Raw genomic sequence first — 14,711 nt, 5'->3', positions numbered from 1 at the left:
ATTCCTGCTCTGGCACCTGGGGATGTTATGAGTTGGAATCCATTCAGTGGCAACTAACAACAACAACAACACACATTAATCTAAATCATCCTCTTGTTTTTAAATCTCACGCCATGAACATCCCTCCCTCCCTGTGTATGAGATCCCATGCTGTCTGATATTGTCTCCTGATTTCTCTACATTCACACACATTGCATTTCTAAAGAGTATTTTGTTTGTGTATACAAATAACACAGTTCATCATAAAGAATGTGGTGGTGGTGGCTGTGTGCCGTGGAGTCGGTTCTGACTCATAGCGACCCTGTACAGGGTTTCCAAGGTTGTAAATCTTTACGGGAGCAGAAAGCCTCATCTTTCTCCTGCGGAGCAGCTGGTAGTTTTGAACTGCTCACCTTGCAGTTCACAGCCCGATTCGTAACCACTATGCTACCAGAGCTCCTTATATAGAATGTAGATAACTTATTAACATCTAAAAGGAAATAAAAATCACCCAGAACTCCCAAGCAGTGAAGACCCCTCTCTCTGGTCCATTTCCTTTGAATCTGTTTGCCACACGCCAATGCATGTGTCTGTGTCTCTGTGTGTGCAGATGTTAATTAACAAGAACAATGCCATTTTGTATGCTTTCTTCTGTTCTGCTCTTTTGACTTGTGATTATAATGTGAGCATCCTTCCTGGGTATTAAATATGCTTTTTAAGTGGGAAGCTTAAAAGAAATTAAAAAAAATAATTAAGTTCAGTTCTCTTTCTCATGCCTATAAAGTTGAAGGAACAATCAGTTCATAACACTTCCTGGAGGAGGCAATACCTGAGCAAGGGCCTGAAGGATCACTAGACGTTGTTGTTGTTATGTGCTGTCTAATTGGGTTCCCAAGGCTGTAAATCATTGTGGGAGCAGAAGACCTCTTCTAGACACTCACCAGGTAGAAAAGAGGGGAAATTGCTCTGCCCAGCAGAGGGAACAGTATGAGCAAAGGCCTGTAGGTAAAAAGAAGCCTGGTGCAACCCAAGCCTGCCTGAGATTTGATGAGACCAGCACATAGGTTTGGCTGAGAAAGCCAGACAAGGATTTTGGCCAAATGGCCAAATTAATGGATTTGGATTTTGTCCTGAAGCAAAGAAGCCCTACTGAAGGAGTTCACCCAGAAGGGAAGGGAAAATGTCATGATCATGTGCATTTTAGGATGCACCCACTGGTGACAGTGTGGGACAAGGCTGGACATGCATCAGAAGGCAGGAAGAAGGTCAGAGCTTTGGTTCCTTCTGCAGTTGCCCTCCATGACTTGTAGCTCACAACACAGAAATTTGGGGGAAGCAAAGTCTTGGGAACCCACATAATACTAGAGAACACAGATGGGTAAGACTGGGGGTCTGATGCTCTCAGCATCATAGAGCTGGGGAGTCCTTTGCAATCAGACCCACCTCTATATTTTACAGCTCGGGAATCCAAGGCTCCAGAAGCAGACGCGACCTACTTAAAAATTCCTCTTTTTAATGAGATCCCCACTTAATGCTTCTTTTCATGAAAAACTGTCTCAGAGACTAGATGGTCACCTTTGCTCCTCCCCCCCACTCCCCTCTCTGACTCCACCTCGTCTTCAAGATACTTGGTTGGCTGGGTCATCCAAAGAGGAATACATCTGCCAGCAAATCCCTGTGAATGCTGCAGGAGTAGACACACCTTTGTCTCTTCATGTAAACATCTGTGGTTGTTGTTGTTAAGTGCCGTTGAGTCGGTTCCGACCCATAGCGACCCTGTAAAGGGTTTCCGAGGGTGTAAATCCTTACGGGAGTAGAAAGCCTCATCTTTCTCCCGCGAAGCGGCTGGTAGTTTCGAACCGCTGACCTTAAGGTTCGCAGCCCGATTCGTAACCACTACGCTACCAGAGCTCCTTAAAACATCTGTGGTAGTAAGTGAAAAAAGAAGAGAAATGCAAGAAAATCCATCAACCAAATTGTCTGGAAGCAGAACATTTTCCATGAGGCATTAATAATTCCCACCTTATGGTAATCTTTCATTGCTGACTTTGGTCTAGTTCCTATAAATCTGAGCAATGCAGCGGGGATGGTGTGTGTGCATGCGCATGCATGTGGACAAGACTAAAATCCAGTTAAAACCTATAGTCAATAAAGCATCAGCTTGGCCTTGAGTTCCAGGAGATAATTATATGGACCGGGAGATGGAATTGTATGTTGTTAAAAGCAGGTGGACCTGGTTTGGAATCCCAGCTGTTTACTGTGAACTGTATAATCTTGGGAAGTGGGTTACTTCTCAAGGTTTGTAGTCTGCAACTACAAAATGGGAAAACTGTAATAACTGTCTCACAGGATTCTGAGTACTAAAAGACACAAGAGAATGAGAAAACAAAGGTACTTAACACAGTGTTGGCATGCAAGAAATGGGGACTATTGTTTGTATTGGAATTTAGTAGAGAAATGTGTGTTTACATTTTAACCTTAGGGATCCAGTTGCTTGTGGGTTCTACACAGGAGAACAAGCCAGATCTAATAGAAACAGGGAGTCTTGCTAGGACACTGTAGGATGAGCAATGAATGGACTGCTAACTGCAAGGTTGGTGGTTCAAACCCACCAGCTGCTCTTTGAAAACCCTATGCAGGATCGCAATAGTTGGAATTGACTTACCAGCATTTAACAACAACATAGTGTAATGGTTAAGCTATTTAATCAAAAGGTCAGTAATTCGAGCCCACCCAGAGGCACCTTGGAAGAAAGGTATGGCAATCCATTCTGAAAGGTCATAGCCATAAAAGCTCTGTAGAGCCCAGTTCTATGACTTTGACACACTTGATTGCCATGAGTTAGGATCCACCAGTGGTAATAGGCTTAGTTTTCTCATTATAGTAGCGATAGAGTTTGGGTGGATAGGAGAGTCCTTGATAGATCTAAGAGGTCAAAGTAGTTCATGCTGCAGGAGAACACATCACCAGTCAAAGATCATGGGTGGAGGCATACTAGAAGGGGGAAGCAGCTAGGGGAGCCCAGAAGGAGAATAAAATATAAAGGGGGCACTGGGTGAAGTGGTTCAGGAGCCAGGGCCTGAGAGAGGGGCTGGAGTAGCGCTGGAACATCATTGCCATCCTGGGGCTCAGCAAACACGCTCTACCCCAGCTCAAGAAACCGCACTGAAGACCTTAACCACCCTATCAATCTTGGGAATGGTAGGTCAAACAAAAGCGGACTTTTGCCATTGTTCTTCCAGGCAGGCCATCAGCAGGAAATCTAGTCTCCAGGCTTGATCTCTGTCAACACACCCAGCGAGGTGTAGCAGGTCCTTGTCGACCAATTTGTCCTAGAACAGAGCAGACCTTAACAAAAGCTGTTTGTTGAAGGGCCGGCTGTATTATGCATGACATTTATTTGCTAATTTGCATTTCCTTCACCTCTTAAAAAATGAAAAGCAGGAGCAAATAAATGATGAACGGAAGGGAAATTGAACACCTAATAAATGAAAAGCCTTCAGTGATGAAAGGACTAGGTGCAGTTTGCAAACAAAATGAGTTCTGCTTAAGAGTGGGGCATGAACTCCCTGGGCAAGCCCGCCCATGGTTGATTTCACATTCCGGATGGAGAGGAAATTCAGAAGGGAATAGCAAAGCCCCAGTTCTTCCTACACTCTGTGTCACCCTAGGCAACCTACTTAATCGCTTTGAGTCTCAGTTTCCCTATCTGACAAATGGGCATGATAATACCTGGGTTTCTCACCTCACGATATTCATGTGAGATCAGTGTTATAAACGTCGATAGGAAATCTGAGGCTGAACCAAGAACTTGTTGTTGTCAAGTACCATCGAGTCGATTCCGACCCATAGCAACCCTGTATAGGGTTTCCAAGGAGCAGCTGGTGAGCTTGAACCACCTACCTTGCAGTTCAAACGGCTTTGCAGTCTGGCGCATTAACCCACAGCGCCACACCAAGAACTTACAGACCTGTAAAAGGAACTACTTTTAATGTAATTCAGGGATTCTTGATTCAAATCAAAGGAGGCTGGTGATGCATTTGGCTGCTAACCAAAAGTTTGGCAGTTCAAACCCAAAGCAAGAAAACCCGGTGATCTGCTTCCGTAAAGATTACAAAGAAAAGTGTAAGGGGTTCTTCCCATAAGAAGTCTGAGGTAATCTTACAAAATGGTCCCATTCTCACTTGACCCAGAAAACCCCACAAAACCATGCAAATCAAGAGGTTCAAATCTCCAGGTCCATTTTAAGGACACTCATGAGACTGCCCAGACCATCGAGGGAATGCATGTCTGACAAAGCTACTAAGTATCTAAAGATGTTGCTTTGCAGAAGGTTTGTGTACCATTCCGACATTACAATGGTGGCATTAGTAGGTGTGCCCAGGTCAAACAGTGGGGTTGGACACAGAGCTGGTGGCTCCAAAAGGGCTGCATTTTTTCTGTACATGCTTAAAAATGCAGAGAGCAATACTGAACTGAAGGGTTTAGATGTGGATTCTCTGGTCATGGCACACAGGCAGGTCAACAAAGCCCCTGAGATGCATATGGTTGCATCAACTCCCACATGAGCGTCCCCTGCCACACTGAGACGATCCTCACTGAAAAGCAACGAATTGTTCCTAAACCAGAAGAGAAACACAAAGAAAAAGATATCTCAGAAGAAACTGAAAAAACAAAAACTTATGGCTCGGGAATAAATTAATCTTAAAATAAAAATGCAAATAAAAGCTAAAAAAAGGAAAGAAAAGAAAGACAATCCTAAGGGGCAATCCTACTATGTCATATGTGGTCACTGTGAGGGGAAGGCACTTAGCCACAACAAAAATAACTACCTGTAGAAACACCATGGGAAGAGCACCGTGTTTACATATGATTCTGAGTTCGGAGTCTGAATCTGCCATGCATTCACTATAGCAAACCCTCTGCTAGCCTCAGTTTTCCCTCATGTAAAATGGGAACAAGGATACTATCACAGCATTGGTCCAAGAACTTCATCAATTCAAGCTGGTTTTACTCTCCTTCTTCCCCTGACTATCGGTCAACAGAATCTGCCCTAACCTAATCTTCTGGCTAACCAGGATCTGCTTCAAGAAACTGTAGACATGAATTGCAAGATGTTATTGTTTTTGAGGCTGCAGGGGGGCAGATGTAAGGGAGGAGCTTCTGAGAGATCTTTTTAAGTATTTAGTCCAGAATCTGTCTTTCTCTTTCGCTCTTATAGTCAAAGCATTTTTAATTTACTACAAATACTAAGTCCACCCTCTTTTTCAAAATAGATCTGTGCATCAAATTTGACATTAGGGAAGTACATGTGGGCATGCAACATGAAGCATTTGGCCTGCTATCTGCAGGTTAAAAATGGAAATAAAGCATATCTACAAAGACATTTTTACACAGAACCATTTGAAATACATATTCATCAGCACCAATTCATCTAAGTCTAATTACATATGGCTTTAAGCTCAGAGGCATGATCAATTTTCCCCTTTAGTCAGAATTTTTCAAAGTCTGTTCCTCAGAGCAGTAACATTCCATGGAGGTGCCTTGTGGGGAATAGGGAAGCAGAGTCCGGCTGGACGGAAACCTGCCTTCTCCACATTAACTGGGGCTTCTTTCATTTGTTTTAGACATTGGGATGCCATGTACCGCTTTCTCTTTCCAATAAAAATGAGCTTCCGCTATAAAACAGAAATGTGGAACTGATTAATGTAGTTCAAACAAACCCCTCATCTTACAACTACAAAATAAGCTTAAAGAGGTGTGTTGACTTGCCCGAGGATATACTATGTTATGGATTGAAATATGTCCTTCAATATTATATATCTATACACACATATATACATGCATGTATGTATATATATATACACACATATATACATGTATATATGTATGTATGTATGTATATGTTGTTAAGTGTCATTGAGTCAGTTCTGACTCATAGCTGTCCAGGGTTTCCAAGGCTGTTAGTCTTTGTGGGAGCAGGAAACCTCATCTTTCTCCTGCAGAGCAGCTGGTGGACTTAAAACTGCTGGCCTTCCTTATGATTTGCAGTCCAGTACTTATCCTACAGAGCCAATGCACTGAGATATATATATATATAAAACAGAGCTCCTTATATATGTATATATACATGGTGGTGGTGGTTATGTGCCGTGGTGTCGGTTCCGACTCATAGTGACCCTGTACAGGGTTTCCAAGGCTGTAAATCTGTACGGGAGTAGAAAGCCTCATCCTTCTCCCATGGAACAGAGCTCCTTATATATGTATATATACATGGTTGTTGCTGTGTGCCGTGGAGTTGGTTCCGACTCATAGTGACCCTGTACAGGGTTTCCAAGGCTGTAAATCTGTACGGGAGTAGAAAGCCTCATCCTTCTCCCATGGAACAGTCCTGGTGTGGCACCATAGGATAAGCACTCGACTTCAAGGTCTGCTTGAACTGCAAGGTTGGTAGTTCAAACTCACCAGCCGCTCTTTGGAAACCCTATACAGGGTCACTATCAGTTGGAACTGACTGAATGACACACGACAACAACAGCAAATATATATATACTGCAGGGTAATGCGCTGGACTGCAAGGTCGGTGTGAACTGAGAGGTCAGCAGTTCAAGGTCACCAGCCACTTCTCAAAAAACATGTACAAGGTCGCTATTAGTGGGAACCCACTTGACAGTACTTAACAACACCTGCACTGGTGACAAGGATCCTGTTTGGAAATTAAGGTTTTCTTTTGTTATGCTAACGAGGTTTCCTGGAGTCAGGGAATCTTTAACCTGAGAGGTGTCTTAGAAAGGAGAGTAGATAAACCAGAAACCAAATCCATTGCTGTTGAATTGGTTCCAACTCATGCTGACGTCATGTGTTATCGAGGAGAACTATCCAGAGGGCTTTCTTGGTTGTTAATCTTTATAGAATCAGACTGCCAGGACTTTCTTCCACAGGGCTGCTAGGTGAATTTGACCTGACAATCTTTAGGTTAGCAGCTAAGCCCAAACTGCATGTACTACCCAGGCACCTGTAGGGGGTGCAGACACAGAATGCAGAAGAAGGTACCGTGTGAACAGGAGAGGCAGATACATCTGTGGTTAGCAGAGCAACATCGTGGACTGCCAGCAGTCCGCTGAAACCAGAAGAGGAGCCCACAGGAGGAATTGGCAGAGCTGAGATCCTGATTTGGACTTTCAGTTTTCAGAACTGTGAGAAAATGAATTTCTGTTCTTTGGAGTCTGGAATCGAGCCATGTAGATGGACATATGGAGCAGACGTGATCATTCTTTAAATACTTTGTAGTCTTTTGTTATGGCAACCCCAGGAGACTAAGGTGTGCAGCCAGTGTGCACAATGCGGTAGGACTGGAAGCCAAGACTCAGGATTCGGTTCGCTGCTCCGCTCGGAGAATGGTTGGGAGTCTAGAAGTAACCTTTACTGTGAGTCGTTGGCATGCTGTTACCTGACAGGGTGGGGATTTTTGTCTCTTTTGTCCAGTGATATATTCCAGGTGCCTAACTTGGTGCCTGACCCAGAATAGATGCTCAGTAAATATTTCTTATGGTCCAGTAGTGACTCGATGGTAGAATTCCTCCCTTCCATGCAGGAGACCTGGGTTCAATTCTGGCCAGTGCAGCTCTTGCTCAGCCAGTAGAGGCTTGTATGTTGTTATCAGGCTGAACAGCTTTCAGCGGAGCTTTCAGATGAGGACAGACTAGGAAGAAAAACCTAATGAGCTACTTCCAAAATTCAGCTCATGAAACCCCCATGGGTCACAATGGTCCAGTCTGCAACTGATCGTGGGGATGGAAATGGTACAGAATCAGTTGTTGTGAGTCAGGGGCAGCTTGACAAACCACAACTTGTTTAATGAACGAATACATCCATGATCTATGAAACCAAAAGCTAGCTGCCTTTGTTCCTAAGTGTAAGACTCACCCATTCAGGAAGCTGTTCTTGGCTTAGTACACTCCACCTGCCTCAGGGAACCCAGACAGTTCCTTCTGCTGGCTTATTTCCTTACTGTGCCACCCCCCACACCCAGCCCCCTTCGGCTGTCAGTGACGCAGGTGGGCATGGGCTCCCTCCTTGGTTTTTAGACACCACCCTGTCCTCTTTGTGTTTCATCTCTGTACCCTAAAAACTGCTTCTCAAAAAATGCTGGTGGATTCAAAGTCCGAGAGACCATTTCAGATGTTCATCTGTTTCACAGATTTTCATGAAAACCAACTATACCTAGAAAAGAGATTCAGGGGTTAGCATCCATTTGAAGACCTAAGACCCTCAACTTTTATATTTGAGGGCTGCACTTCACCCCATTTTGTAGCAAAAATACTAAAATGAACATTTACGAATCGGGCTGCTAACCTTAAGGTCAGCAGTTCGAAACTACCAGCTGTTCTGCGGGAGAAAGATGAGACTTTCTGCTCCCGTAAAGATTTACAGCCTCAGAAACCTTGTACAGGGTCACTGAGTCAGTTCTGACTCCACGGCACATAACCACCACCACCACCATGCAACATAAGATCTAACTTTTTGCTGTAAAACACTCTGAAAGGGCTCTTTGATGCTACCCTTGCGGTTATTTGATACGTTGGCTAACCCACTCACAATTGACTGTGGTTTCTTCTCAACCATCCTTTGTAGTGTAGGCTTTTTGCAGAGTGAGCAGACGCTAGCCTGCACATTATTTGCAAATATAATGATATTTTAATAAATGCTCTATGGAACAATTAATGAGGCTGACATGACATTACATTTTGTAGATGTTTAAATAGGCATTTGTTCATATCATTGCTGCCCTGTCCTTTTTGTATTTTGGACTCAGGCCATGTTTCTTGGGGCCTGATGTTCTTTTGTTGTTATTGTTGTTGTTAAGTGTCGTCGAGTTGGTTCAGACGCATAGCGAACCTGTATAGGGTTTCCGAGTAGCAGCTGGTGGGTTTGAACTGCCGACCTTGTGGTTTGCAGCCCAGTGCTCCTGAAAATCCAAACGGCTGCATTCTGTCACTTAGTCACAATGTGAGCTTCAGCAAGCCCCTAATGCTTTCGTGACCTGACTTTCCCTATCCCTAAAACTGAGGTCAAGGAGCTCTGGTAGCGTAATGGTTACGAATCGGGCTGTGAACCGAAAAGTCAGCAGTTCGAAACTACCAGCTGTTTCGCAGGAGAAAGATGAGGCTTTCTGCTCCTGTAAAGATTTACAGCCTCGGAAAACCTGTACAGAGTCGCTATGAGTTGGAACTGACTCCATGGTACATAACAACAACAAAACTGAGGTCATGGCCTCACCTCCATGGGGTTGTAGATATCAAATGAATTGATGTTTACTTTGTAAACAGTAAAGCAATCAATGCTAGTTCTTTTCAGTAATTCTTTTTACCAGTAACTTTACCAGCTAACTTCACTTGGGTCCACGTGTGGAGGATGGAAACCCCGCCCAAAGCTGTTGCCATCAAGTTACCTCCAACTCATGGTGGTCCCAGTATAGAGTTTTCTTGACTGCAGTTTATTGTGGTCCTGAGCCCTTACAACCAAGAACCTTCATTCCTTCAAGGTGCTTGGTTATGGCTAAGAAATTTACAATGGCGCTCCAGTGGCATAGTGTGTTACTGTTGGGTTGCTAACCACAGGTCAGAGTTAGAATCCACCAGCCACTCTGTGGAGAAAGATGAAGTTTTCTACTTCCGTAAAGATTTACAGCCCCAGAAACCCTATGCAGGGTTACTTTGAATTGGAATCAACTCAGTGACACACAGCTATCACACTACCACCAAGAAGTTTTCATAACTTTGTCCCTTGTATGCTCTGCTATATTCATGGGCATATTTGCAGCATATGTAAATACACATGTAAGAATATCTTCTGTCAAACTTAAATATACATGTGGATGTAGTTCCATTTACCTTCCCCCGCCCGTAAAACATGCCTATATATGTATTGTTATTGCCTTTAACTCATGTTTTCCTCCCAGTGTCTTCCTTGGTCTTGATTATATTTTTTGCTCATCTCCTCTTGGCTGTAACGTTTATGGAATCAGATCACCAGACCTTTCTTCCACAGCTCCTCTTGGTGGATTTGTGCAGATTGTTTGCACCACCCTGTGATCCCTGAAGCATGGAGGGGATTCCTTGTGCTTACTGCCGCTTTTGAAGGCTTTCTCCCCATTGTCTAAGAATTAATGTAAATATGAAAACGTTTGTTTTCATACATCATGGATGTATTCATTCATTCAACAAATATTCGACCTATATATGCTTAAAGCAATGAAATAAATGTATCAGTGGACCAAACGATTTGGCACACTGGTCTCTCTGCCAAGCCTGCCTGGGTTTCAGTAAAATTGCCCCACTGTGTTGAAGCTCATTTAAATTCTGGATGGAGAAGAAGGGGTCAGTGTGTATTGAGTGCCTACTGAATGTTAAAGGTCCCTGGATGATGCAAACAGTTTGTGCTTGACTTCTAACTGAAAGGTTGGTGGTTAAAATCCACCATTGGCACCATGGGAGAAAGGCCTGATGATCTGCTTCCATAAAGATCACTGTCATTGAAAACACTGCTGACAACAGACCTACTCCGCCACACAGGGCAACCCATGAATTAGAATTGTTTTAGCAACATTGTGCTTGAATTTCATTTTGTTTTGTTTTGTTTTTTACTATATGGTAGGTGTTCTTGACACATCATTTCACTAAGTCCTCAAGGAAGAGGACAAGCCCAATGTATTCTGCTCCACTCCCTAATTCCCCTTCTCATTAAATGTAACCACCATCTGCCCAGTATCTCCAGCCAGACGCCTGGGAGTCATCCTATAGTCCTCCCTCTCCCTGTTCCTCCACTACCCCTGTCTGATCCATCAGACAAGTCGGTCAGCACATGTCTCGATCTGCCTAGCCGCCTCTCTCCAGTTTCACTACCATCTAGTCCTAGGGATCATCACCTTGCACCCGGATGTGATGACCAGCCCCTAGCTAGCTGTCTTAGTTTCCTGCGGTTGCTGTAACAAAGCACCACCAACTGTGCCAAAAAGCAGCAGGAATGGATACTCTCACAGTTCTAGAATGGCAGCTGGGCCATTCTCCTGCTGAAAACTAGGGAAGCATCTGTCTTTGCCTTTTCCAGCTTCTGGTGGTCCAGGCGTTCCTTGTCTTATGGCTGCATCACTCCCATCTCAGGCTCCATCATCACATGTCCTTCTTCTCTGTGAGTCTATGTGCCCCTTCTAGGAACCAGACACATCCAGAGTGTCTCTAATTAGATTTGGGGCTCACCCGAAACCGAACATGAACTCATCTTTACCTTAACTGCATCTGCAAAGCCCTGACTTCCAAATAATGCTACAATGTGAGGTTATGAGTGAACACAAGGTTGGAGGGACACTACTTAACCTACTACACTGACCTCCCCACATTCACAGGGTTCCCCTCCATTGTTTTTTCCATGTGGCACATTGAGTGCTGTTAGAAAAGGTAACTCAGATTCATTTATTCCCGCCCTGCTTTCTCCTTCAGTGCACCATCCTGGCCTCCGTGTGGAGCCCTGCATGTTCCGTGCCTTCCTCACTGCCCACTTCATCTCGCCCCACATGCCCACTCACCTTCCACACTTCCTCCACCTGGCTCTTCTCCCAGGTTCTCAAGCCCATCAGGCCCTGTGCGCCTTGGTCATACACCCATTCTCCCGCCACTGTTCATCAGGCTGTGGGCTCCTTCTCACTCTGTGGCTCTCAGCTCAACTGTTGCCTCCTCCAGGAAGCTTCCCTGGTTGTCTAAGGCACAGCCCTCCCTACCACTTTCTCATTTCTGAGCCTCCTTCACTGCCTGTTGGCACATTGGTAGCCCATGTTGTCAGTAGCTTCAGGGAAGCTTGGGCTTAGTGTTGCTGTTGTATGTTGTTAGGTGCTGTCCAATCAATCCTAACTCGTGGACTATGACAGAGTACAGCTACCCCATAGGGTTTTCTAGGCTATAATCTTTTTGGAAGTTGACTGCCAGGATAAGCAGCCAAGCAGCACTTAACCATTGTGGCAGCCAGATTCCTTGGCCCACTCCATGTTACTCTTTATACAGAGCAGCCGGCACAGTGCCTGGGACACCAAATGAATCATTTGTTTCTGAAGGATCAGACAAAGCTGGTTCCTATGAGGAAGTGGTTAAAGAGGTCCCAAATGTCTAACTTTTCCAAACTACTATACCATTCCATTCCCTTTAGCATTACCCACTCCTCCTCCCATCAGTCTTTGGCTTCCCAGTTTTGGGTTCTGTAATTTGCTGCAATGTCTCACAGAATTCAGGAAATGTCATGGACATGGCTCATGGGGTTGTGGACTTGGGCAAATCCTAAATCTGTGGGTTTGGAGGCTTCTTTCAACTCATGTGGCAGCAGGGGCTGACAAACCCAGATTGGTGGATCAGACAATAGGATACAGGCACACAAGCCTTTGGAAAGTGGTGAATCAGGTCAGATGATGGGCTGCTGGCTCAAGTTCCAGGAAACGGAAGTCAGATGATAACACACCAAATGTAGGGTCCAGAGGAAGCAAAATAATTTTACCAGATTATATATATGAATATATATATTCATAAGGAGCTCTGGTAGCGTAGTGGTTACGAATTGGGCTGCGAACCTTAAGGTCAGCAGTTTGAAACTACCAGCCGCTCCGCGGGAGAAAGATGAGGCTTTCTACTCCCGTAAGGATTTACACCCTTGGAAACCCTGTACAGGGTCGCTATGAGTCGGAACCGACTCGACGGCACTTAACAACAACAACAATGTTATATATGAATATATAATCTGGTAAAGTTATTTTGCTTGTATATATATTAGATGCAGGATACTGGTGTGGCACTGTGGATCAGCACTGGACTGAGAACCACAAGGTCAGCAGTTCAAACCCACTAGTTGCTCCTCAGAAACCCTAAACCGGGTGGCTATGAGTCAGAACTGACTCAACAGCACTTAACAACACCTCAAGAAACTCCCCTTACTTGAGCAAGGTGGTAAAGGGTATGACTTGAACAAGGGTGTGAAGTGTGGTGAATAGGTTAAGGATGGTGGCTTGAGTCACATCCTCTAGTAAATGTGGTGACGCAAGATATGAGGGTGCTTCAAAAAATGCATGGAAAATGAAAATAAAAGATAATAGAATTTCCCCAGGAACGTTTTGAAGCCTCCTTGTACATCACTCTAATCCTGACTCATTAATGTAAAGAACCACTCACTCCCAGTGGGACCATAACCACAGACATAGAGGTTAGAATTTATGACATTTCATAAAATGGAGGATAATTACATCAGATGACAAAAGAGAAGAAAATGTCATCATTACATAACTACCAAAATACTGAAAATCATAGCCTAGCCAAGTGAACACCTGGCCTTGATGGTCACAGGTTCCATGCATTTTATTTGCAAGCTGCCCAATCCCCTGGGTGGACCACACACACCTTATTTGCATAATCTCATCCAATCAGTGTGTGAGGATCACAAAAACTATGGCTAGAAGAACCATGTTATGTAATTCACTGTACCTCAGGTACAACTGGAGTTCAACAGACAGTGTTGAATGAATGAAGATGTCCTGTTGGCTTACTGTAGAATGGCAGATGTTTAACCCAAAGATGAGCTGAAATTTCAACCCATGTAGGGTAGAAGCAGTCTCTTCCAGACTCCCCAGGTACCTGTCCCTATCTTCATAGTAGCTCTACCTGCATTTGATTGATCTTTTTCTCATCTCTTCCCTTAGCCTGTGGGCTTCTCAAAGACAGGGGCCATGTGTGCCAGCCTCTGCCCTGTGAAACTGTGTTCAGAGCAGATGAATGATGAGGCAGTCAGGATATAAGAGCTGATCGGGAGGTTTTACAGTGCATGGGATTCTTGTTATATAGTGTTGTAAGGAAAATAGTCTGATCTGTATTAATAAGGAGCTCTGGTAGTGTAGTGGTTACAAATCGGGCTGCGAACCGCAAGGTCAGCAGTTCGAAACTACCAGCTGTTCTGTGGGAGAAAGATGAGGCTTTCTGCTCCTGTAACGATTTACAACCTCGGAAACCCTGAACAGGTTTGCTATGAGTCGGAACCAACTCCACGGTACATAACAACAACAACATATTATATGAACACGGTGGTTCCATATGATAAGCTCTGGACTGTGAATCACAAGAACCACAATTTGAGCTCGCCAGCCACTCCACGGGAGAAAGATGAGGCCTTCTGCTCCCATGATGATTTAAAGCCTTGGAAACCCTATACAGGGTTGCAATGAGTCAGAACTGATGTAATGACAGCAACAACATATTAATATCATTTCAAAAAAAAGTCGTCGTATCAACTCCAACTCTTGGGGATGCCACGTGTATCAGAGCATATGCTCCATAGGCTTTTCAATGGCAGTGGCTCTTTTGGAAGTAGATTACCAGAACTTATTTTCTAAGGAACTTTGGGTAGACTTGAACCTCTAACCTTTGGGTTAGCAGCTGAGCACATTAACTGTTTGCATCACTTAGGAACTCCTTATGTAATAATAATTATTAAAAATAACAAGAAACAGTTGTTGTCAAGTAGATTCTGACATGTATTAGAGTACAACTGTACTCCATAGGGTTTTTGGGTTGTTTTTTTTTAATGTTTTATTGTGAATTATATGATAGTTTACATGGGAGAACTTTAGTTTTACATTCATTCCATCGTATATAATCTCATTGCCATGGTTCCAATCCCCTCCATGCATCATCAACCACCCAAAG

The 14,711-nt window shown here is 44.0% G+C and overlaps 1 protein-coding gene and 1 pseudogene across 1 annotated transcript in view; both read left to right on the top strand.

The window, feature by feature from the left end:
- Positions 1-14,711, top strand: part of ASIC2 (acid-sensing (proton-gated) ion channel 2) — a 349,916-nt gene that overhangs the window by 43,698 nt on the left and 291,507 nt on the right. The window lies entirely within an intron of this gene.
- Positions 4,148-4,676, top strand: LOC102824508 (annotated as a pseudogene).

This window comes from Chrysochloris asiatica, unplaced genomic scaffold, assembly GCF_000296735.1.
Source record: "Chrysochloris asiatica unplaced genomic scaffold, ChrAsi1.0 scaffold00007, whole genome shotgun sequence".
In the NCBI taxonomy this organism is placed as follows: domain Eukaryota; kingdom Metazoa; phylum Chordata; class Mammalia; order Afrosoricida; family Chrysochloridae; genus Chrysochloris; species Chrysochloris asiatica.
This window is presented reverse-complemented; position numbering and strand designations above follow the sequence as displayed.